At 34.2% G+C, this 24,742-nt stretch overlaps 1 long non-coding RNA gene across 1 annotated transcript in view; it reads left to right on the top strand.

Annotated features, from left to right (window-relative positions):
- The window catches only part of LOC135193726 (uncharacterized), a 50,140-nt gene extending 29,721 nt beyond the window's left edge, over positions 1 to 20,419 (top strand). The window contains exon 3 of the long non-coding RNA XR_010309401.1: positions 20,399 to 20,419. This is a non-coding gene — a long non-coding RNA (uncharacterized LOC135193726). The remainder of the gene's footprint in view (positions 1 to 20,398) is intronic.
- Positions 20,420 to 24,742: the final 4,323 nt, after the last annotated feature.

The raw sequence follows: 24,742 nt of genomic DNA on the forward strand, positions 1-24,742 counted from the left end.
TTAAAAATGAGCGCAAATGAACTAGTAGCTGGCACATGTGGATCTTAAACGAAGATTTTGATTCAAACCTACAATATACCCAATAAGTTTTCTAGTTTGTTTTGCTTTTTTATTTTATGTTATGTGACATATAAAAAATGTTTTAAGATAATAATTAAAGGTACATTTAATTTTAAATAAGTTGTGCGGATATTTTTTTACACATTATTTATAAGATAAAGACAGCACGAAATCGGTGCTTCTCTTTCAGCTGTGTCCCGTCCAATTATCATGTAGCTATAAACGCTGTATCCTAATTCTGGGGGTAAAGGTTCGGCGGAGTTGAATGACCGAAATTTAGGCATGTTTTATTTTCGGAACAAAATTAATGTAGGTACCTCGTAGGTTTATCTACCTTTCACCTCAATACATTTTATTATTTTGAAATTCTCTAATGTGAGCTTTTGTTTAATTTATTTCGTGAGAAATATTTTTACAACAAAACGTATTTACTAAAGCCATTATTTGCGTTATTATGCTGTGTAACGCCTTACAAATTGTATTAACACAATCATATTTTGTACCGAGTCCATACTACACAAATAATAAAATGGCGGGCAAGCCTACAGATTTGGAAACGAAGCCAATTAGGAGGTTCTCCAAATAACAAACGTGTACCCGTGTACATTTCGTAAATAGAAATTGGGTCGCCAGGGATTGTATTGTTTTTTACGAGGCGACTGAAAGTGGCCACGTTATAAATTATGTTTCGTTTGCCGATTTTAGTTCATATTGCGGAAGCATATGGCCAATATTAGTGTGTGAAGTAAACCCATATTCTTAGAATTTACGAGTATATAAATTGCTAACAAGGACATTTTCAATTGTATCTGTGTAATGTATGTTATTTTTATTCCATTTTCAAACTATAAGTATTCAATTGCGTATGATGTTATTGTAAGACTATAACTCTAAGACCGTGGTTGAATTCGTCATCTTTTCGGCCAAGGCGCCATTACTAAAGCGAGACCATCCAACTGCGCAGGATATATGATAGTGCACATGTTTGCGAGAACACAAGTACAGTATCTATTTTTTCAATCTTATCTCGTCTCCTCCTTTCCTTCATTCGATAGGACGGCAATGAATCCGACGCGATTTGGAATAGTTCAGGAATGGAGCCAAAATCTATTATGAGCATTAAAATATATTTAAAACATAGCATAGTCATATGCTCGTAGCTTGATAGAAGTAAGTGTAATCTCACTACGTAAAGGTCTTAAATATTTTCTTCTATTGTTGCCTTTCTATTTGTGCTACGAAATATAAATACATACATTTATATTATGTAAAGTTAAAAGAATACGTTTAATAAAGGTCGAAATATATTTTATCTCTACCATAAAATGTTCTTAATAATAAAGTAAAACTCTACATCGCGTAGCTATTTAGTAGCTACGCTTCGTAGCTTGCGAGACGTCGTAAATTACTCATTATATTAACAATAGAGAAAGATGTTTGATGTATTGTAGTATATTCTTGTAAGTTTTACTAAAGCAGGAGATGTCAATAATAATCATTAATAGATGATATTTTTCACCTAATTTTGCGACTTACGGTTGATTCGCTGTTCTAACCTATGTTGTCTAATCTTATTGCCATTGGATTGGACACAATTTTTAATCACTTTTATTTGTGCTAGCAGGGCGAAAATTATTAAAATTATTTCGATAATAAATTTGTATTAATTAGAATCAACTAATACATAACATATGTTGCAGATATGCTAAGATAATTTATATTCTTGTTGCTTTAAGCCAGTGACTTAAGAAGATAAGAAGGACACCGAATAATATTTTACGTATTATACGAAAATATGTATTGTAATACAAAATGTGGCTTCTTTAATGAAGTCTCGACTCTATACGAAATAAAATATTAGTTGATAAACTTTGTTCTTAATTTGAATCTCTGAAAAATACATAAAATTGAAAAACCTTTCCCTGGTACCAACTTCCATATTTCGTTCATTGTCTATTGTGAAATTATATTTTGTATTAAATTAGTTTTTTAATATATTGTTAAAATGTTTTTATCTATGGACGCTCACTTGGCAAGTGCCGCTCTGTTCATCTAGAGATTAACGCGTGATGGACAGACAACAAAGGCAGGTAATCATTTTATATATTATATGATTTTTTTATACATATTTATTCCTTATTCCGATCATTTCTCTTTGAGTTTCCTTTTTGCATAAACATTTACGGTCCTATTAAATATTCATTAATCACTAGCTGAACCTACGGCTTAACCATCGCAAAATTTATAAAACTTAACTTATAGATTCATAAAAAATAAAATAAAAATATAGCACAAAAACCGTCAGCCCCCTCTTTATTTTACCCTCTCGAGAATGGGTGAATTAATATAAATTATAAGTAGCATTTGTCCTACCCCAGGAATCAAATAATCCACACCAAATTTCATCTTAATCGGTTCAGCCGTTTAAGCGTGGTGAATAAAATGTACATAAAAAAATATTAAGATTTAAATTTAACAGATAATGATTAAACATTATTATTGTATTGATTAAAATCTTCAAATGGCTATAATGCTACGAAATTGAGTGGGACCGAGATAAAATGGATACCTAAGCCGTCCCTCCTTAATTGCAGTCATAAATTCCTTCATGACGTCGGTTCCTTTGTAGCTGTCCTTGTAAACCCTTCTGTCAAACAAGATTATGGAAATTGCTTGATAATTACTAAATTAAGTTCTCTATCTCTAGTAATGTAAAATTAAGCAAATCTTTAATGGAGGGGGGATTCATTACCTTGGAAATATAAATAAATAAGTTTACTTCATAATACAAAACACTATATTTCAACTGGTATACAATATTCAATATCATGAAATAATATAATTTTATTCTTCGTGACTTAACTGCAAATATAATTGATAAGTATTACAATGTTTCAATGTGTTTAATATTGCGTCTCGTTAAATTCCAAACATTGTTATAAATAAAACACAAATAATATTTAATTAAAAGTCATATTATCTAGAAATAATTACGCCACGTATATACGTTTCACGTACATTTCCATACATAGAACATGTGTCAAAAACAGACATTATGTACATGCCCCGTCCAGTAATTGCGTAGTTCATTGACACTCGACACTCGCGTCGGAAATGGCTGCCTCTATTTACGTCACAAGAAAATTTAGTTAGGAGAGGCTATTTTTAAAGAAGGAACAATTTATTATATAAGGTTAATTATTATTATATTTTTAGAAACACAAGTGTAACTTAAAATGGTAATTAGTGTATGGCATAACCTAACAAAATTGTCGTAGAACCGATAACCGTTGGGGAAAACGTGTTCTAGAGTGGAGACCGCGTCTCGGCAAACGTAGTGTAGGACGTCGTCAGGCACGGTGGACTGACGATTTGCGCAAGACGGCTGGCAGGAGCTGGATGCGAGTAGCCGAAGATGGATCACAGTGGCATGCCATAGGAGAGGCCTACGGCCAGCAGTGAACAAGTATGGGCTGCTGATGATGATGACGATGATGATGATGATAACCTAACAGACGAACTACAATATAACCTCGTAACTTTTTATTGATCCGATCTGGGGTTTTAACCTATGCCTTAAAACATGAACTATATAAACTTGCTATTATTTTGTTTATGTGACAAAGGTAGGCGAGCAGCAAAAAGGGCACCGGGTAGTGAGTTGTCACAACTGTCCATAGATATTGAAGCATATATTTTTTGGGAACTAAGATGTTATGTGTTGTGCCTGTAACCACACTACCTCGCTCGCCCTTCAAACCGGAAGATAAGAATACTAAGTATTGCTGCTTGGCGGTAGAATACATGATGTGTGGATAGTATCTCCCCGGGCGGGCTTGCACAGAGCCCCACCACGAAGTGAGACTTAACAAGACATATTAAATTAAGTAGTGTTCGCCCTGTGGTCGAAATTAGACAATATTTTTTTAATATTTGTTTCATAATTCCTATTTCCAAAATATTTCTATTACAACACTAACATGAACTGACTTACTGACGACTTACTATACTATATAAAGATATTAATATTAAAAATCATCTTTAAATCTATATTAATAAATAAGGAGACGTTTTTTACATTATCTAAGTGAAACACCTACTATACCAATATACATAAAATATATATATACATATATAATTACATAAGACGATTTAACGCGTTACGGAGAAGGTTTTAGTTTAATATTTGACAGACGACGATTGCCGCCAATTTTTCAATAATAAATAATAAAATATAGCCTTTTAAAACTAACCAACCCAGACTGCAGATTTAATAAACGTCTAACATCGCTGTATCCAGCTCGTGTTTGCCCGATGTCCAGTAATTGTCAAGTACATTGACGCCTGGCGTCGGGGTCCGGTGGGAAGTTGTATTTACTTGGCTACTCGCTATTTGCTAGATTAAATTGTTTTATTGAATTAACGTCGGGATTGTAGAATTTCATTTTGAAATGTTGTAATATGACTGTCGTATTATGTCGCTAAAATGAAGAAAATCAATTTGTGCTGCGTGAATGTTAGGATTGATGTATAAATTATTTATTTATTTATATTATGTTATTATGTTGAAAGAATAAGGTAGGGATGGATTTGTATAGCTGGTTATTAATGTAGTTTTTAAATACACTTTGTATTGCTGAGTTTCGGTTTGTGGTGAATTATACTTTAATTATTCTAATTTCGTAATTACCTTTGACCCCGCTGGCTTTCACAGCGTTATTGTGAGTTTGTGCGAATAGCAGGCTTCGTCTTTAATTTTGACGCCAGACCACTTTCCTCTTCTTCCGAATAACAGTAAACAGTAATAGTACATCCTAAGGGTGAGATCTATGTGATGGTCGAGAGCGCTTCTTCTCGTAGCACTTGGTTCGTTACTCCGTTGGCGGCACATCACTAACCGGGGTAATAGTTTCGGCCGCTGCTAGGCGTGTAATGTTTTCCTTGCGTACATAAAATAGACGATTGAGAGTTTAGTAACTATTCTTCAATAAGAAATAACTACTCGAATTATAATTAGTTTTTATTCGATGTACATTGTACACTTCTTTTTTACATGTATAACATTTATTAACAAAATATAAGAAATATATCATTCTATCCCTTTTTCTCTCTTTCACTTCATTATACCTTTTCCACTCTTGTAGAGATAAGCGCTGACTGTGCAATAATAATGAAAATAATCCGTGTTTGTAGCCAGAACACGAATGAATAGAAATGGCATTATTTTCTTTTATATATTATTTATTTCGTATGAAATAAAGAATAAAATACAAATTAAAATTCAAAGTTTTAAAACTAGTGAAATGATTTTGCCCTCGATAATTAATTAGGATCATTAATGGTATATGATAATCTTTACTACTATTCTGCATTATTACAGCTATTCTACCGCTAAACAGCAATACGTTTTTATTGTTTTGCTATTGTTGGGTGTAAGGGTGGGTTAGTCAGTGTAACTACAGGCACAAGGGACGTAACATCTTAACATAACATCCTAAGGTTGGTGGCACATTAGCGATGTAAGGAATGGTAAATATGTCTTGCAGCGCTAATGTCTATGGGCGGTGATGACCCTATAACACCAGGTGGCCCATTTGCTTGACCACCTATACAAAAAATAAGTAATAAATATATAACCGTCAACCTATGTAATCAAAAAACTTGTACATAACGAAATTCCGAGGCAAATACAATGGTATACAAATAATGTTTTTAGTGGTTAAACAGCTAAATGCCTCCACAATTTCACTTCTAAAATGTATCTGTTCTGTTGTACGTATAATCTTTGCCACGGCTTCAATGAATACAGGTCAAAAGCCTTTTCAGAGACGGAACGAGATTACTGAGTGGTTTTTAAATTAAATTCATTTTAATTTTCGTAATTTGTGTTGAGTTAATGTAGTTACGACGTTGTGTTACGTTCGTGTAGCTTGGAATTGTTATAGGGTGAATAATGTACGTAATATTATGTTTGTCATAAAAAGATTATAGCGATTAGAGGTTTTTGGTTGTTTTTTTTATCGTAGGGTATATCGATTTTTCAACTGCATCGAATGCATCGAATTCATTCATCATCAATTTGCTGTCAGTATACTGCTTGAGGTCATTAATTACATTCATGGTATCGAAAATTAAATGTTTTTTTTTTCTTGTATTTTCTATTCTTATTTTGAAAGTTACTCAAAGAAAAATTGTAAAATTCTTTAATGTTTCAGCTGCATTTAGGTATGAGGTAACGGCATTTTTTCTGTTTCATTATAATTGTATTATATACATAATTATGTACTGTAGACGTTTCCATTTTTCACTTGTTAATTTAAAAATATGATAATAAATATCTATCATTGACGTAAACGGTAATGCGAGACTGGAAAAGTTATCGACCATTTATATTGAAATGAATAATGAAAATAATATGAGAAGGCTTATTATATTTCTTATAGAATATGAATCTTTGATGGATATACCAATAGTTTCGCCTGCGTGTGGAGTGGGCTGGTGGTAGATTTTGGACACAATAAGTCAAATATAATTTAGATCCTCTCAGCCTTCAGTTCAGCGTAGTTGTTTATATTAGTGAGATATAAGTAATATTCGTAAATTAAATACTGCTGAATAGGCATCGTAAATATGTCTCTCTATAATAGTACGTGTGTAGACTTCCCAACGCTGCACGTCCTCCCCGCAGACAAAGATTTACACTAGTCACACGTGATCTGAGGTACAGGAATTATTAAATTGTTTACCGACTATCTGCGCCCACCGTCGCGTCTGCGTTCAATTTAGAACTAACCGACCCGTTTCAAATACACGATGAGTGCCCTTGTTCTTGTTTATGTTTACTGCTCTCCTCTTTATGGTCGTATGAAGTTTTATAGCCTAGCAAAACTCGACACGTTTACCTATCAATTGTGATGTGATTGTCAATTGTGATGGTGGTCGGTTGCATGGGATAGAAGATTCAATTTAATATAAACTAAATGAAATAAAGCTAAAAGTTGAAACTTGTTTGGTATAAATAAAAATAAAATAATCAACAAACTAAACTGTATTCGGATAGGAGTGTCTATAAAATAGCATATTATGCTCAAGCGTGTCGCTTAAGGGCTCATAAAATAATTACCTCGTAGACTTAGCTTAATGCTACCACCGGTACACAGTAGTTACCTTTTTTTCTAATAAATTATTAAATGTAATTTATAAAATTGTAGAAAGGAAAAGCATAATTGATTGAAGTATATTCTAACTTTAACATATTCATATATTAATAATCTCCGATAACGCATCTCCTAGCCCCCTGGTGTTGCAGATGTCCATGGGCGGTGGTAGTCACTTTCTATCAGGTACCACCTACAACATAAAAAAAATCTACAATTAAATTTATGTATCCTGTATATACAGGTACATATATATGTACCTATGTACAATGAAAATCATGGTAATGCTCGCGCTTTTTTTAAAAGATATTATTTAACTTGATGTGTTTATTAGTATGTTTGTATGAACCAAATGCATATTTTTTTATTAAGTTTTATAAAAGTTCCAAAGCAACTGATTCGAGTTTCAATTTCGCTCACAATGTTGACAGTGAGTAGGTAACAGCACAATCTAGTATTCTTAATTTTATTTGTTTTTGTTCTAAGATTTCATAAAAGTTATTTCAATGAAACTTATTCAATGTAAAGAAATTATTTAAAAGCATTTTTATGGTTCTTTGACAAAAGTTTAATATTTCTAAGTTTTAGCTAAATAAGGTTTTTTCAATTTAATGTTATCAGTATCAGGTTTTGCTTATAACAATTTGGATATGACTTTGACGAATATAAGGTTAACTACGTTCTCATATAATTTCCCTCCACATAGAGTAGATAGGCAGTTTGTTATCCTGCTAGGAGCGTGGGGCGCGTCATTATTGTTCTGAATATTTATCCCTTCACCCCTTTACACCCTGAGGGACGAGGATATCGACCGTCTCGTTCTACCTGCTCCGGATTCTCTGATTTGCATTTTTAATTAAGAGAAATTGTGGACTGAGAGAGTGGGGGACTGCGTCTTTACTTTATTTTTACGTCGTTATTAAAACCGCTTTAATACTACATATAAAGCTTCAACCCGCCTACGTACCAGCGGTGAGCTATCTCTGATTACATTAACACTGTACTATGTATCAACGTGAGAATCTAAATTCGTTTTTAATATAGAAGTTATCTCATGGTCATTGATTGACAACATTATCTTTGGTTCGGAAATAAACAATTCAATTCAACAATAGGTAGGCGGACCTGGAAATGGGCGACTAGGTGTTCAGTGGTCACCACCGCCGATAGACATTGGCGCTGTTAGAAATATTAACCATTCCTTATTTCGCCAATGCGCCACCAACCCGGGGAACTAAGATGTTATGTCCCTTGTGCCTGTAGTAACACTGGCTCATTCACCCTTCAAACCGGAACACAACAATACCAAGTATTTCTGCTTGACGACAGAATATCTGATGAGTGGGTCGTAGGTACAAACCCGTCTGGGTACTTTTCCAGACGGGTTTGCACAAAACCCTACAACCAAGTAAATTATTATAAGTTTCATAAAGATACTACCATAAGTAAAAATTAAATCAAATTAATCCTTTGTTCAATGTTGATCGTCAAATCAAATACTACAAGTGCTTTGGCTACTTACATTGGGATCAGAGTAATGTATGTGATGTTGTCTAATATTTATTATTATTATTTATTTATTACTACCAGTTCCCGACGAAAGGGAAGGAAACTTAGCGGATTTTTGTCATTTGTGATCAAATCACAAAGAATTAGCAAGGAGGCAATCGTTTAATTACCAAATGATACATGATACTAACCATTAACGCATTAATTGTATAATAATCCTTTTATACGCAATAGTATGTATTTGTTCCTTGAAATCGATCTTTAACCTTAGGTTTGTCAATATCACTTAAATTTAACCATATATGTAGGTATGTACGTATATCTTATGTCCAAAGCAATTTCACTATTTTTTTAACGGACTCGGATACTGAAAGTTGGTACCCGGTGAAATATGTTTATGATATTACATATCAATATTTCAGGGTTGAAAGTAATCTAGTTAAGCCCTCGAAGTCCGCGGCAGCTGAATTATTCAAAATTCACTTATTCCGTCGTGTTTAATTACGATCGTGACTCGCTCGCATACTAACGACGCGGCTTTGAGGCCGTGCCGGTGAATAATTCCACCGCTTTCGACACTTGTTCACGTATTATATACAGTGAAACTGTAAGCAGTGACGTGTTATGCTCATTAAGTAGTTTGTCCGTCTATCGGTGTTCCCATTAAGGATTTAAGTTAAAGTCCGATGTTGCTGATAGACCTAGGGAGCGTGTAAGGATGGTTCAAATAGAAGTTGCATATACCAAAGCCAGTATAGTCTAACCGTTCGGTTTTTTTTAAATGGTCGACGAGCTAAGGCATTACTTTCCGCTAAGTGGTCACGTTCAACCATTGAACCTGCAATTTCCTGTTGCAACATGTGATAGTCTTAAATCCTATGTAGTATCATTATATTGGAATGTAAACTAACCTACCTTACTAACCTAACCAAACCTTATATGTTTTATTTGTTATTTACTAATATATCGAAATCTAAAAAAATGCAAAATTTATTTGAAAATACATATATTTACCTAATCTATACTCCTAAACTATTATTATAATTGCGAAAGTGACTCTTGACTGTTAGCTCTCCACGCTTAAACTGCTGAACCAATTTAGATGAAATTTTGGATTGAGATAGTTTGAGTTCCGGGGACGGACATAGGCTACTTTTTTTAATTTAACCCTCCTGGTGGTAAAATGCAGGTGACGGTTTGTGTGCTATAGGTAAAGTTTCATAAATTTTGTGCCGCCAAACAACGATAAATATTGTTGTTTTCCAGTTTATAGGATGAGTGAACCAGTATAACTAAAGGCACGAGGAACATAACATCTTTGTTCCCAGAGTTGGCGTTTTGACGATGTAAGGAGGAGTAGTTAATATTCCTTACAGCGGACATCTCTATGTGTGCTTTAACCCACTTATCACCTATAGTATATATATATATGTATATAAAGTAGTAACTATAAAACTGTAGTAAGTATAGTAGTAGTATATATGGTATAAAAAAGTAGTAAAAATAAAAACTGAATGTACGGCCTGAATATTATTTTATAGACTAGGATGTGACGCACACGATCTACGAGTATATAAGTAGTGTGTAGCTTATGTACTTCAGTGACATCGGTATAACGTAGAAGTGTGTAATTCACTGAGGGGATGTATGTATGAAGGTATTTTATCGTGAAGTGGTTGATTCTAGTTACTAAACATGATGCTCTTCAAATCGAATACGATACAATAGACGTTTTAAGTAACAGTATCATCTAAAGTTATCTGACGAATGTGTCTTTTATTTTATTACTGATTTTCTTGTACATATTAACTCATTATGTTTTAAAAATTAAATATAAATTATTTTTACCTAGCTGACCGTTCCTACTTCTAACGGGAACATTATCTCTTTGAATTTAGAATTTCAACTTTCTTGGCTTAGAAGTAAAATTAATATGTTGTTGATTACGCTGTTCGATATCCTAAAATCAAGTTAATACTAGCGGAACCTGCGGCTTTACCCGCGCGAAATTTATAAAACTTTTACTTTTTATTACACAAAAGATGAATTAAAAATAATGATTTATGTTTTTCCACGGGACTCAAACTATCTCCATCGCAAATTTCATCTAAATTGGTTCAGCGATTTAAACGTGAAGAGGTAACACATAGAGTTACTTTCGCATTTTTAATATATTTTACAGTATAGATTCAGATAGGCTAGAAATCTTGATAAAATCACAGCTACAACTGCATGCAATGTTTTTAAGCTTACAAATAACATCGATAACCGCAATGTTTCTTAAAGGTGTAGAAAATAAAGTAGCAACGTCCCTCACCCTTCAGAGGCTCGAATTACAGTTAACGTGGTTTACTGGGGATTTTATGTCGAAGCACGTGTTTTTGCCTTGCTTGTTTCTTTGAGACTTATTAAACTAATATATTGAAGTATATTCTTTAGGTGTTGTGTAGCCATTAAACCTAACCGGAATTGTAATTTTAGGAATAAGAGATTGATACTATTATATTGATATTTTTTTCTGAAATTCCAAATTTAAATTTTGATATTATTCTTTTACTTTTAGATACATATTATAATATCAAGATAATCTCAGCGATGAGTTACTATTGTTATTATTGGATGTTTTTACTTCTAGCTATAGTTATATTTTTGTTTTATGCATAGTTATATCCTATTATTGTACTAATACTATAATTTGAAAGCTTTTTTGTATGTTGGTTGGTTCGATTTGGATGAAATTTGTTGTAAAGGTAACTTATTGCTGGACTTACATAGGCTAAATAATATAGCTGCCCCACCTCTCTTTTCCGCAGGCTAAGCCTCGACCGGAACCCACTTTGTATTTTAATTTATAATATATGATATAGGAAAATGTATGTATTTTTACATAACATACATATATAATTGTGTTTAACTAACATGACTGTATTTTAAGATGTTGAAAAATAGTAACTACTGAGTTTCTTGTCGGTTCTTCTCGGTAGAATCTACATTCCGAATCGGTGGTAGCTTTACTTTAAATAGTTTGTTAAATGACAATTCAAAAGTGCTCGTAAAAGCCTACTTGAATAAAGTATATTTTGATTTGATTTTTTATCATTAATTTATGTAAGACGTATCACATCATAAATATATTGTTAGTGCGCATACACTTGAGGATTCAAAATATATCTCAGTTAGCTTGCCATTGAAAATATCCGTCGTTGCCGTCGTCATCGAAATCGTTCAAGAGGACATCATAATATCGCCAGCTATTACCGTCCCAGAGGATCTGATTCGACTGGTCTTTCAGTACTACACAGACTTAAATCATTTTTTCTTCAACATAAAATCCCCTACAGATAGTTTTAATCGAATATCGGCAAAACACTTCATTATTATTTTAAATTAAGAGCTATAATGAAAACTTTATAACAACAATCACTTATTACATATTTATGGCGACAAATATATATTTTTTTTATGGTAGAGGTGGCAAACGAGCAGCAGGCTCACCTGATGGAAAGTGACTACCACCGCCCATGGACATCTGCAACACCGGGGGGCTTGCAGGTGCGTTGCCGGCCTTTCAGGAAAGAGTACGCTCTTTTCTTGAAGGTTCCTAAGTCGTATCGGTTCGGAAAAACCGCCGGCGAAAGCTGGTTCCACAGAATGGTTGTGCGAGGCAGAAAGTGTCTTAAAAATCGCGCTGTTGTGGATTTTCGGACATCTAGGTGGTGCGGGTGATATTTGGAATTTTGACGAGATATCCGAAGGTGAAATTCAGCAACCGGGATTAATCCGAACAATTCCTCGGAACATTCCCCGTGATAAATTCTGTAGAAGATGCAGAGCGATCCAACATCTCTACGCAAAGCCAAAGGATCAAGCAGATCGGAGAGGGCTTGATCGTCGATAATTCGAGCCGCTCTACGTTGGATATGGTCAAATGGAAGGAGCTGGTACTGGGGAGCACCCGCCCAGAGGTGAGAGCAGTATTCCATGTGAGGCCGAATTTGCGCCTTGTATAGTCTTAGAACGCGTTAGAACGCGTGCATCTTAACCGATGATTTCGGGTTCAAACCCAGGCAGGCACCACTGAATTTTCATGTGCTTAATTTATGTTTATAATTCATCTCGTGCTCGGCGGTGAAGGAAAACATCGTGAGGAAACCTGCATGTGTCTAATTTCAACGAAATTCTGCCACATGTGTATTCCACCAACCCGCATTGGAGCAGCGTGGTGGAATATGCTCCATACCTTCTCCTCAACGGGAGAGGAGGCCTTAGCCCAGCAGTGGGAAATTTACAGGCTGATTATGTTTATTATGTTATGTTATGTATAGTCTTAGACGATGGGCCGACGTGAAATACTGTCTTGCCTTGCTGAGCACACCGAGCTTTTTTGATGCCAATTTGGCTTTGCCTTCCAATTGACCGCGGAACTATGTATATAATGTCTTAAAGATTTGTTGTATTTTAGTTTATAGATCGTTGCAGTATAGTTTGCCTAAATATAGAGTCGAGATAATCTAAATGAAAATTAGACGTGACTCTTAAGAGAAGATGTGGGTTCAAACTCAAGCCTTAGGCGTAGGACATTTACTGACTGTTATAAATAAAAAAAAAATCACTCACTAGAACAACAAAAATACCATTTTATGATTGCAATACAAATTATTCAATGAAAATATATGCACCATGTGCACGCATGCAATCCTATCATAAACGGTGCGTCACGTCGGTTATGTCCGGACGATAGCATTTATATAGGGTCCATTTTCATCAGACATATGTACATTCGAGATACGATCTCGTAATCAAAGCGAGTGGGTTTGATAACACAGAGTAGATCTCCAAATGGATGGGATTTGAACTCATTCACTTTATGAATTTAAAAATCATTTCTGTTTCTACTTTTAACATATCGTTACTTTTTGTGTAAAAGGTTGTGTGTGAAAATTTTGTACTTTATAGTAGAACGTAGAAAAAAAAAACTAATTCTTTTCATATTTATTCGTTTGATTTTCCTGTGACAGCTGTTATAACTATGCATAGTGTGAGCCTTATAATAAAATATTTATTATGATTTTTTTAAGTGTTTATAACAAATAATTTCGAGTGTACAGATGAGTTATAAGTTTAAACGCACATAGGTAGTAGTGGTAATTACGTATACCTTAAACCCTTTAGGAATTGAACTCGATGCTCGTTTGAATTTGAAATAAAGTTAAGCTTCTGGAATTATTTCAACAAGTGTGAAATGTTACAAACACAAACGACGTATACGTTTTGTAAAGGGGCGCGGGGGTTCACAATTTTCTTGCCTGTATTGTTTACCTATATTTATTTACGAAGGCGCGCCTCTCTACGCTACATTATGGGCGTGCGTTAGTTAGACACTCGCACTTATACGATGTCTTAGTGTGCGTGAGATGACCAATGTAAGAGTAAAGACAAAAACAAATACTAATTAGATGATATTTATTATTCACGCCGATAAAATTGAACGTGGAGGAGCGTGCATGTGTGAACTGATCTACTTAGATTATTTAAATATCTGGACGAGTGTCGTACAACAAACAAACGAAAATAAACGAGCAAACTTTATAATCTTGGTGTGCTTGACAACTGCGCTTATATAATGATTTTATCGACGCGTTCTCAGCTTTGACAGTCCATCTAGACATTTAAATTTTTTTTACATTAACAGCCGGTAAATTTCTCATTACTGAGCTAAGGCCTCCTCTCCCTTTGAGGAGAAGGCTTGGAGCATATTCCACCGCGCTGCTCTAATGCGGGATTCACATGTGGCAGGTTTTCGTTTCCTCACGATGTTTTCCTTCACCGCCGAGCACGAGTTCAATTATAAACACAAATTAAGCACATTAAATTTCAGTGGTGCCTGCCTGGGTTTGAACACGAAATCATCGGTTAAGAAGCACGCATTCTAACCACTGGGCCATCTCGGCTCTCGAATGCTGTCATCTAGACATACATAATTATAATCAAAGGAGATTTATAATATATAGGAGCGTCTAACTGTCATACTCTACGCAACTATCGCTGCTGATAACAATTTAGTATGACATTCCGACGATGATAGTACACATTAAACATTGCACATTGCTTATCATGTAGATATCACGTATATCAATAAACATACCAACGGGATGATCTCTGTCTAAACACATAGCGTCTATGTTTATTCGCGACCCCGCATTGAATATTCATAAAGTGCGCGTTATCTTGAATATAAATCATACTTCGAGAGTTATATGATTTATGTTGACTCTTAAACCACTTTGTAGTGTGATATTTGACAGTTGTTCAAATTGTTGGCAAACTTTTTTTAATGGATGTAAGTAATTGTTATGTGTACACACACATTTAGGTAAAATCAATCGCACAAAACTATCTTTTAAAAATATATTTTAAGTTAATTTACTAAAAAATATCTGCAGTTGATTTTAAGAATTATCACATACTAGAATACTAAAATCTTTAAAATTTGTGAAATTATATGTATTTTTACTACGCATTACACAAATAAAATCCTCCCGCCGCGTCTGTCGGTCGTAACTGAAAAACTACCAAACGGATTTTCAAACGATCACAAATGGACGTATTTATACAGAAAGATTAGTTGTATATAATTCTTTATGGAATTGTGGATTTGGTTTTAAAATATGACAACGAGTTTTTAAGATGTCGGGGAAAATCACGCCGACTGGGAGAATGCTTGCCTTGTAAACCAATACAGTTATTTGGTATTACGAAATAAACGTTTTATGTAGAACCTTATTCAGCCCTACGAAGACGGGACAGACAGCTAGCTATTAAAAATATACACACGTTTGAAGAGCCTAATTTCTATGTAAACAATTTCCCTTACGCTGTGTTCCAAAGGAAAATATCTCGATGAAAACTTTATGAAGTTTTCAGTCATAAATCTTTAATACACAGCTTAGGCTTCGTTAAAGGTACCTGCGGTCTATAGAAGTGAGATATAAATATTATTACTTCTAGGTATTAATGAAGTACTGAAACCGATAATTGTATTAATTATTATTAATTTTATCCTTTAAAAAATAAATTTTGTTATGAATAAAAAAGTGTGAGATTTTTCAATCTTCTTCTAAAAAGGTTTAAATTGCTCTTTTCTTTCTGAAATAGGTAGACATTGGCGCTGTAAGAAGTCCTTACATAACCAACGCGATACCAAACTTTGCAACTGATTTGGATTTTTTTTTTCAGTTGACTACTAAAAGATTAAATGAATATTTTAATATAAAGAAAATATCTCTGCGATAACTTACTTAATTTAATAACACGTTCGGGTTCATTTAAGTTTAAAAATCGACTTATACTCGCACCAAATTCATATATATTTATACACATATCTGTTAAGCACTTAGCTCTTGTGACGTAAGTAAAACTCCTTTAGCTTAAGAAAAATTGCACTCAAAATCGATGTTGAAATTTGACTCTCATAGCGCCCGAAGCAAAAATATTTTAGTGCAAAATCTAAAGTACATACGCGGTTGATCAATTGATATTGATGGTTTCTACAGACACGCGGAAATTGATACGCTATATAATTATATACCTTTATAGGGCGATGCAATTAACTCGATACAAGTCCGGTTTATGTCCGAAGTGCACGAACTATTTGTAGGGCCTTTGTCAGTCGTTAATACGTTCGCCGCATCCTTGCGTTAATAGTCTAGACTTGGAAATAAATTTGAATTTAAAAATCTGTATTTTTTGAATATCTTAATTCTTTTTAATTAATATACTTACGTAATTTAATTTTCAGGGAAAAGTTAATAATTTTTTTCTTACCAGATGTTCCTACGCGATGATGATAATTCAGCTCATGCACGGTTTAGGAAAACATAGTGAGGAAACCTGCATATGTCTAATTTCAATGAACTTCTGCCACATGTTTATCAACTAACCCGCATTAGAGCAGCGTGGTGGAATTAGCTCCATACTTCTCAAAAGGGAAGCAGACCGTAGCCCGTGTAACATTTACGGCCTCTTACTTACCATGATACGGTGATTACATTAATTACGGCTGCTGAATTTCAGCTTCGGACATCTCGTCAAAATTCTTTGTTTCACCCGGACCACCTAGATGTCCGAAAATCCACAACAGCGCGATTTTTAATACATTTTCTGCCTCGCACAACAACTCTGTGGAACCAGTTCTCGCCGGCGGCTTTTCCGAACCGATACGACTTGGGAACCTTCAAGAAAAGAGCGTACTCAGCAAGCCCCCCGGTGTTGCAGATGTCCATAGGCGATGGTAGTCACTTTCCATCAGGTGAGCCTCCTGATCGTTTGCCACCTCTCACATAAAAAAAAAAAAAAACGTTGAATATTGTAAATTAACGATTCAAAACTGCTTGTAAGAACCTAAACCTTACTTGGTTAAAGTTGTTATATTTTTTATTTTATCTCGATCGCAAAAAATCAAAATCAACTTTCTGATATTTACCAATTCCTTGCAACATTTTGATATATTCGAGTTTTAACCGCGATCATAACATTTTCTTTTACAATACTGCGAAAATACTACTCTAACATAATCGGATAGTCGAACGTTGTTCGAAACACTTATCCACGATATAATATTTAAAAGGTATAATACAAACGGCGTGAGTTTTAAGTGTATGATTCGGATTTCGCCACTAACTTTAGAACCTAAAGAGCGAGGATATAAAAAGTTTTTAGCACTGTAACCGTTCTTTATCGATTTTTCGACCTAGGACAATATTCTCTGAAAACTGAAGTTCTATTTAATTTATTTTTAAACAAAAGATAATTAAACCGAACCAAAAAATAACGATTTCGTATAATACCATCGAATGTGGGTACAAATGCTCGTTTCAATTGTAAAAAAGTAAAGAGATGAGATCCCAAGCTTTAGTCTTTTTTACGATGTCAAAGGATTATCGACCTTTAATACTGTCAGAGGTTTCAAGCACGATTGATTATAAGTAATGGATTTTCATTCTAAAAAAGCTGAGACTAACAGAATTCGACTACGGCTCCTTATTGCATGCCTTTACGAGTTACATTGGATTTATACAAAACTAGCTGCTAGTCCCGACTTCGTATGGGTGAATTAAGATTATATATTTTCTGTTAATAAAAAGTCCTAGAACCGGATCGCAACCGGATGGGACACTTTTTGTTTTTTATTTGTATGAGCTAGTAACTTGAACTAAAAGTCGCAATCAAAAATATATTTTCTGTATTTGATAGACCATTTTTTGAGGAATGTATGCACTATAAACATCACGCAACGTTCCATGAGGTGTCACGTCGTCATTTTTAATGCGGATGGAACCCGCGATTCAGCTAGCATTGAATAAAAGTAAAAAAAAGTCATTAAAATTCTACGAGACAGAGTGCATTTGAATAATTAACAGGATATGGGTAGGCTTTGATAGGTCAATTACATCGGCCGATTCAATTAGGCCAGAGCTTCCATCCGTTGGATGCAAGAGTATTAAGGGGAATGATCTAGATAGTTTTTTTATTCAAAATATTTCACGAGTCTATATATTTATATGTCTATGTCAAATTTCACTATGTTTTTACACTACTTCCGCATTTATAATAACAGTCTAATTATTATCAAACTATATTGACATACCAAATGTAGTGCCACTGATTTGAAAAATTTAACACGATTAAGACTCGGCGAGACGAAAACAAACGGACAAATTTGGCGGTAGAATATCTGATGAGTGGGTGGTACCTACCCAGACGGGCTTGCACAAAGCCCTACCACCAAGTATTTCTAGTATATTCTTATGGAATCTTTGCGTTATTATGGCCTATAAGTTGGTGGCAAAATAACTGATGCATTGGTGGTACTTACATATGTTCGGCTAAAGCCTGTTGCCACCATAAGTAAATTGCCTATTTCCGAATATGAAACCTAACATTATATGAATGCAGATATTTGAGCTGGAATAGTTTCATTTAATTATACTCAACAATAATTCGTATTACAGACTATTCGCTGTCAAAGGGCTTAACTTGCTCTTGGTCGTTATCGTGCCATTGCATCGAATTTACGAACTGTTTCTAGGCTTTATATATTATAAAAAACGATGACAGGGCTGTGTCTGTGTCTCAACTAAATATTCCTATCCTATATAATACTAGTTGTCGCCCGTGGCTTCGCTTGCGTTTTAGTCTATGTCCTTACTTGGGATTCAAGCTTGCTTCATAAGAAAATTCAACAAATTCGGTTCACTGGTTTGGCCCTGAAAAAACAACAGACAGAGTTCGTTTCGCATTTATATTATTAGTATAAATAAATTTTTGGCGACACACTCACGGCGTTGATGTTTTTTATATTTCTTTCATTGCTCGTATGAATGAAGAGCCGAGATGGCCCAGTGGTTAGAACGCGTGCATCTTGACCGATGATTTCGGTTTCAAACCCAGGCGGGCACCACTGCATTTTCATGTGCTTATAATTCATCTCGTGCTCGGCGGTGAAGGAAAACATCGTGAGGAAACCTGCATGTGTCTAATTTCAACGAAATTCTGCCACATGTGTATTCCACCAACCCGCATTGGAGCAGCGTGGTGGAATATGCTCCAAACCTTCTCCTCAAAGAGAGAGGAGGCCTTAGGCCAGCAGTGGGAAATTTACAGGCTGCTAATGTAATGTAATGTATGAATATTGATTAATTAATTTATATATAAATCCCAGTTAAATCTTAAAAATGGTCGCATCTATACTTCTGTACTGATATAATAAAGAGGTAAAAATAGTCTTTTATATGCAGAGGATAATCTTCGGAACTAATTCTCCGATCCTAAATAGTTTTTACTGGTTGAAAACTATAATATTCCTGAGTGCTACGGGACATAAATAATATTTGTATAATATAATTTACAAATTTTCTTTTTTAAAAAAATCGCACCCGTGCGAAGCCGCGCGGCTCATAAGTAACTTCTAAAAATAATTTTAAAAACGACGAGGTATCACCAAATATATAATTATTTAATTTAATTTTGAAATAGTCAGTAATATTCGTATCATATCGTAGCGTGAAAGTTTTCGTTGAATATTCTTGAAAACAACGTCTAAGTTTAAAGTAACATTTCGCGAGGTAGTTTTTAATCTCAATATTCACTTGATGGTAGTTCGTTTATCTGGAGTTTGAAGTTAATATTTAGTTCAAGAATTTCCACACTTTTATCTCATTATATATATATTATAGTATAAGTATTAGGTATAAATGAAAAAGAAGAATAATTTGATTAATATTTTATAAATCCACATTTATCATTAGTTCCTTGCAAATAAAACATTTCGTTGTAACACTATCCATATATATTTTTTTTTACCCTGGCTGATAAAACTTCAAATATATCTATGTATTTCTATGAGATTCCTCCAGCGTGGAATATAATTCTCTCAACCAGGTGTCGCAGATACAAGGACAAAGGGATTTTGTGCTAACCGTAATGCAATAGTTATCTATCTAATACATATATCTGGGATAACGTAAATTATTTAGTTTTATGATGGCATAAATATATTTAAATTAGATTAAACTTAGATTTCTTTATTTAATATCTCGTACCTAAATTACGATATTTAATTAAAAATGAAATTAAAGGAAAATATTAATAGATAGTTTTAATTTTTGTTTCAGATTCCGTTCCTGAACATTATCCTGTTGATTGGTAAGGATACCTACAATTAAATGACGTTTATCTGCCTTTCGATTGGTTATAATAAAATGTATGTATTTTTAAAAGCGTATTGTATTAAATTGATTGTTGCAAAATCTAATTATGTCGAACGTTGTAACTTTAAGTTTTTTATTTGTATATAAAATCTATTTACACAATATTTCGCCCTGTACAATTTTGCCAGTTTGCCAATTCCACTAATGTCGAATTTAGAATACCAGACTTTGTAGAGGGTTACTCGTTATCAACGTCATATTTACGATTTTAGTACGGATTGCTAGTAAGCAAAAGTTTAAATTATTCTTCTAATACATTTAACCGCAATTCGTTCGAACAAAACTCTATTCAGATAAACGAAGTTCAACAACCTCAATCCTGCAGCCCAAACAAACGGAAAGCGCAATATTAATAAATATTTCCTCCTTTGATTACACGATCTTATTGCTATCGTGGAAAGGTTCATAATGGTCAGTTCAATGTCAGTCTGACATTGGACGTGTAATTGTGAGTTTCACGCGTCACTGGATAGAGCCATGCGGATGGCGTGTCCCGGGAATTGAGCGCCGGGGATTCGTTAGAGCTGTGTGAATGTATTTAGTTTTGGAAACATTTTGTATCTGAGTTTATAAATTGTTGACTAAAATTGTTTGTATTTCGGCCACTGGCCGACCGTCTATTCAATTATGAACTTTTAGGTGTTATTCTTATAACCAGTGATTATGTTTAAATAGTTGCTGTAATCTCAAAGCATATAAACACTTTCGGCAAGTAAGTTAGATTATTCATTGTTATGAGATATTCCAATACGTCTCTTTAGGTCATTCAAAACTCGAATAATTCTTTATTTAAGTAATAAAATATTCAATAAAATGTAGAGCTAACTGGTTCAGAACGTAGAGAAGAATAATTTAGAACGTAAGTGGTTACTCTTTGTATTAAATTTAATTATATAGATCTGATGAAACATCTCTACATTTATACTAATATCATAAATGCAAGTGTAAATCTGTCTGTTACGCTTTCACGGCTGAACAACTGAATCTTTGATGAAGTTTGGTATGAAGCATGCGTGAACCCCGAGAATTGACGTAAGCTACATTTTTTATATCTAAAATCCGCGAATACGCGGGCACCAAGTAATATATAAATAATTAAAATTGACAGAGCGGCCTATATGACTTTCTGAAAGGTTAGAAGTACGCCGTGTCCATTTTAGTATAAATTTTATATAAACAGCGCTGGCAGAACGGTCGACGGGAAAAGGTAGAGTCCAACTTAAGGCGAGTTATAATATTCATATGTAATAACATAAAGTTTCTGTTATAATGAAAATGATAATTCCCGCTGATTTAGAACCGTATAGTAAGTAATTATAATTTTTGGTAACCGAGGTGTAATAAAAGTACTAAATGGTAACACAGAGTAATAATAATAAACAATAATGGCAGCGGTTGCTACGGTGTAGAGGAATGTCAGACAGATTGCTTAGGACGTTGAACTTTGATAATTAACTAGTTATCCGTCCCGATTTCACACGGGCAGAATAAGAATCTACGTAAAACATATTGAAAGAAAAACACACAAAGATTTTTTTTGTTTTTGGACCCTTCTCAGGTGAACCCCCTACTTTCTACACAACAAGTCTGTAGATAATTCGTCTTCATTTGTTATCTGTAAGTAACTAATATATTTAAAACAATATCTACTAGGATAACATGGTACTAGGACAGAATTGATACCTGTGTTTCATAAATTAAAAACATTTCTCCACTGTACTCACTGTTTATATAAATAAATTGAGTTGTTTACTTTCTACATAACAGTTGTATTCCGACTGATACACTATATTGAAACTATTTAAAATATTATTACAACTAGCTGTGACCGTGACTTCGTGTGCGTTTGAATTTAACAAAAAAGTTATTGTTGTAGCCTAAATTACTCATTATTGCATCAACTAACTGCCAGTCAAAGTCCCGTCAAAATCGGACCAGCCGATCCAGAGATTAGCTCGACCAAACAGACAGACAGAAATTGAAAAAAAAAAGTTACTTTGATATGTACCGTGTATACATATGTACATATGCATTTAGTAAAAAGCGTATCTAAGCGTACATAGGGACAGATAGCGGTAAGCGACTTTGTCTTATACTATGTAGGGATGATAGCAACAATCACTGTAGCCGAACCTTTTAGCCTTGCATATTAGATTAAACATGACTTTGCATTATTACACACTGCAGTCCGTCCGTTCATTATTTACATTAAGTATACACATGACGAGACAGTCACATCGACCTAGAGTTAATTTCTGTTAAGTTTTAAACCTTATACCAGCTTATAAACACACACTCAACATCTTATGATTTAAGATAAGTAAAATAACAGCCCGTGAATAAGTCACTGCTGGGCTAAGGTCTTCTCCCATTTTGAAGAGATTAAGAGCTTATTCCATTACGACGCTCCGCAAGTCTTTGGGTTTTTTATTAATTATATTGTAATGACGCTGAATACGATAGCCGTTCGCAATAGGGAGCAATTAGTGAATGTTGGGCCGAGATGGCCCAGTGGTTAGAATGCGTGCATCTTAACCGATGATTTCGGGTTCAAACCCAGACAGGCACCACTGAATTTTCATGTGCTTAATTTGTGTTTATAATTCATCTCGTGCTCGGAGGTGAAGGAAAACATCGTGAGGAAACCTGCATGTGTCTAATTTCAACGAAATTCTGCCACATGTGTATTCCACCAACCCGCATTAGAGCAGCGTGGTGGAATATGCTCCATACCTTCTCCTCAACGGGAGAGGAGGCCTTAGCCCAGCAGTGGGAAATTTACAGGCTGATTATGTTTTATGTAGTGAATGTTTTGGCAAGTCAGTGTTTTTAAGCCTCACACTCGATTGATGGTATATGTTCTTGGACTATTTTGATGATGTTATTACGTTTCCAACTCATTAAATCAATTCTTGAAATGAACACAATTGAACTAAATTGAATTATCGTTACATCTGTGTGCAAACAATCTTATCCGTGAACTAACAAGAGTACAAATGATTATTAAAAAAAATCGTAAAGTTTTCATCACTCACTCATATCTCAGATCATGCATCATGAGTCGCGCAAAGGAACAACAACTCACAATGAAAATACACATATATATTTTTAAGTTATCTTCAAACGGCTCAGCTTGTCCTATATTACCTTACATTATTAATCAAAGGTCGACACCCACGCACGACATAACCAATGTTTTCACGAAATTTATAAAATAATGTATTTTCTCACTCGGTTAATGAGAAACCTTTTAGGAATTATTCGACCTATGTACGGAGGTTAAAAGCTACTTGGAGGTCACGTGACGTGAGTTGGTCGCCTACCATCAATTTCTACCTGGTGATAGAATTATTTTTCGAAATGGATTTTGCCACGGAATTTTGTATAATTAAATCCCTGTTAAAAGCACTTTCGACTTTCACAAATACCATTACGAGGCAGTCACATCTAACACAGGGTTGTCGGGTCGGTTGGATAAAGAGCTGTTTTGTTTTTCTGTAGAAAAATTCTCAATAACAGCCCGGAATCTGAAAGTTGGAACTGTCTACAGTCCTGTATCTAGAACTCATTGCGCACTTGTGTACAGTATATAGTATATAATATGTCCCACGTAACTATGTGGCTAACTACTAGCCAACTGGCTGGTCTCTTGAGATATTCCGCCGCGGCCGGAATCATTCCGGTTGACATCACATAACATAACATCGATCAGGAGTATTAGACTCAACCCAAACTTATGTTTATGAATTTATGAATTTTAAAATGAGAAAAGTTTTTTGTATTGTTCTGTGTTCTGTAACCTGATTGTTATGTAATGAATGTGAGAAAGAAAAGTTTATTTAAGACAAGGCACAATTGAAAAACAAAAATTAATAACAAACTTGACAAAAAAATGTCAAACATACAATACTTAATTTAAAAAAAAAACAACAATAAAGAGAAGAATAAAAAAAATGAAATGACAGAAATGGTGTCCTAAATTTCCATTTAAAACATTCAGCTCCCAAGTTGGATTCCAAAACCCAACGCTTAATTTCAATGATACCCTATGTAGCTGTAACATTATAATAGATTATATGAAGTCATCATATCATCCTGACTTATTTTGGACACGACTATTTGGACTTATTAGGGAGATTAGCTATCAACAAGACATAGCTCGGATCATATTATAATACACAACCTATTCCCTTATTCTCATAAACCAGAAAGAGTTTAAGTGCTCATCTCTACGCGGCAGTGTAATCA

Source organism: Vanessa tameamea, chromosome 17 (assembly GCF_037043105.1).
Source record: "Vanessa tameamea isolate UH-Manoa-2023 chromosome 17, ilVanTame1 primary haplotype, whole genome shotgun sequence".
NCBI classification, from domain to species: Eukaryota; Metazoa; Arthropoda; class Insecta; order Lepidoptera; family Nymphalidae; genus Vanessa; species Vanessa tameamea.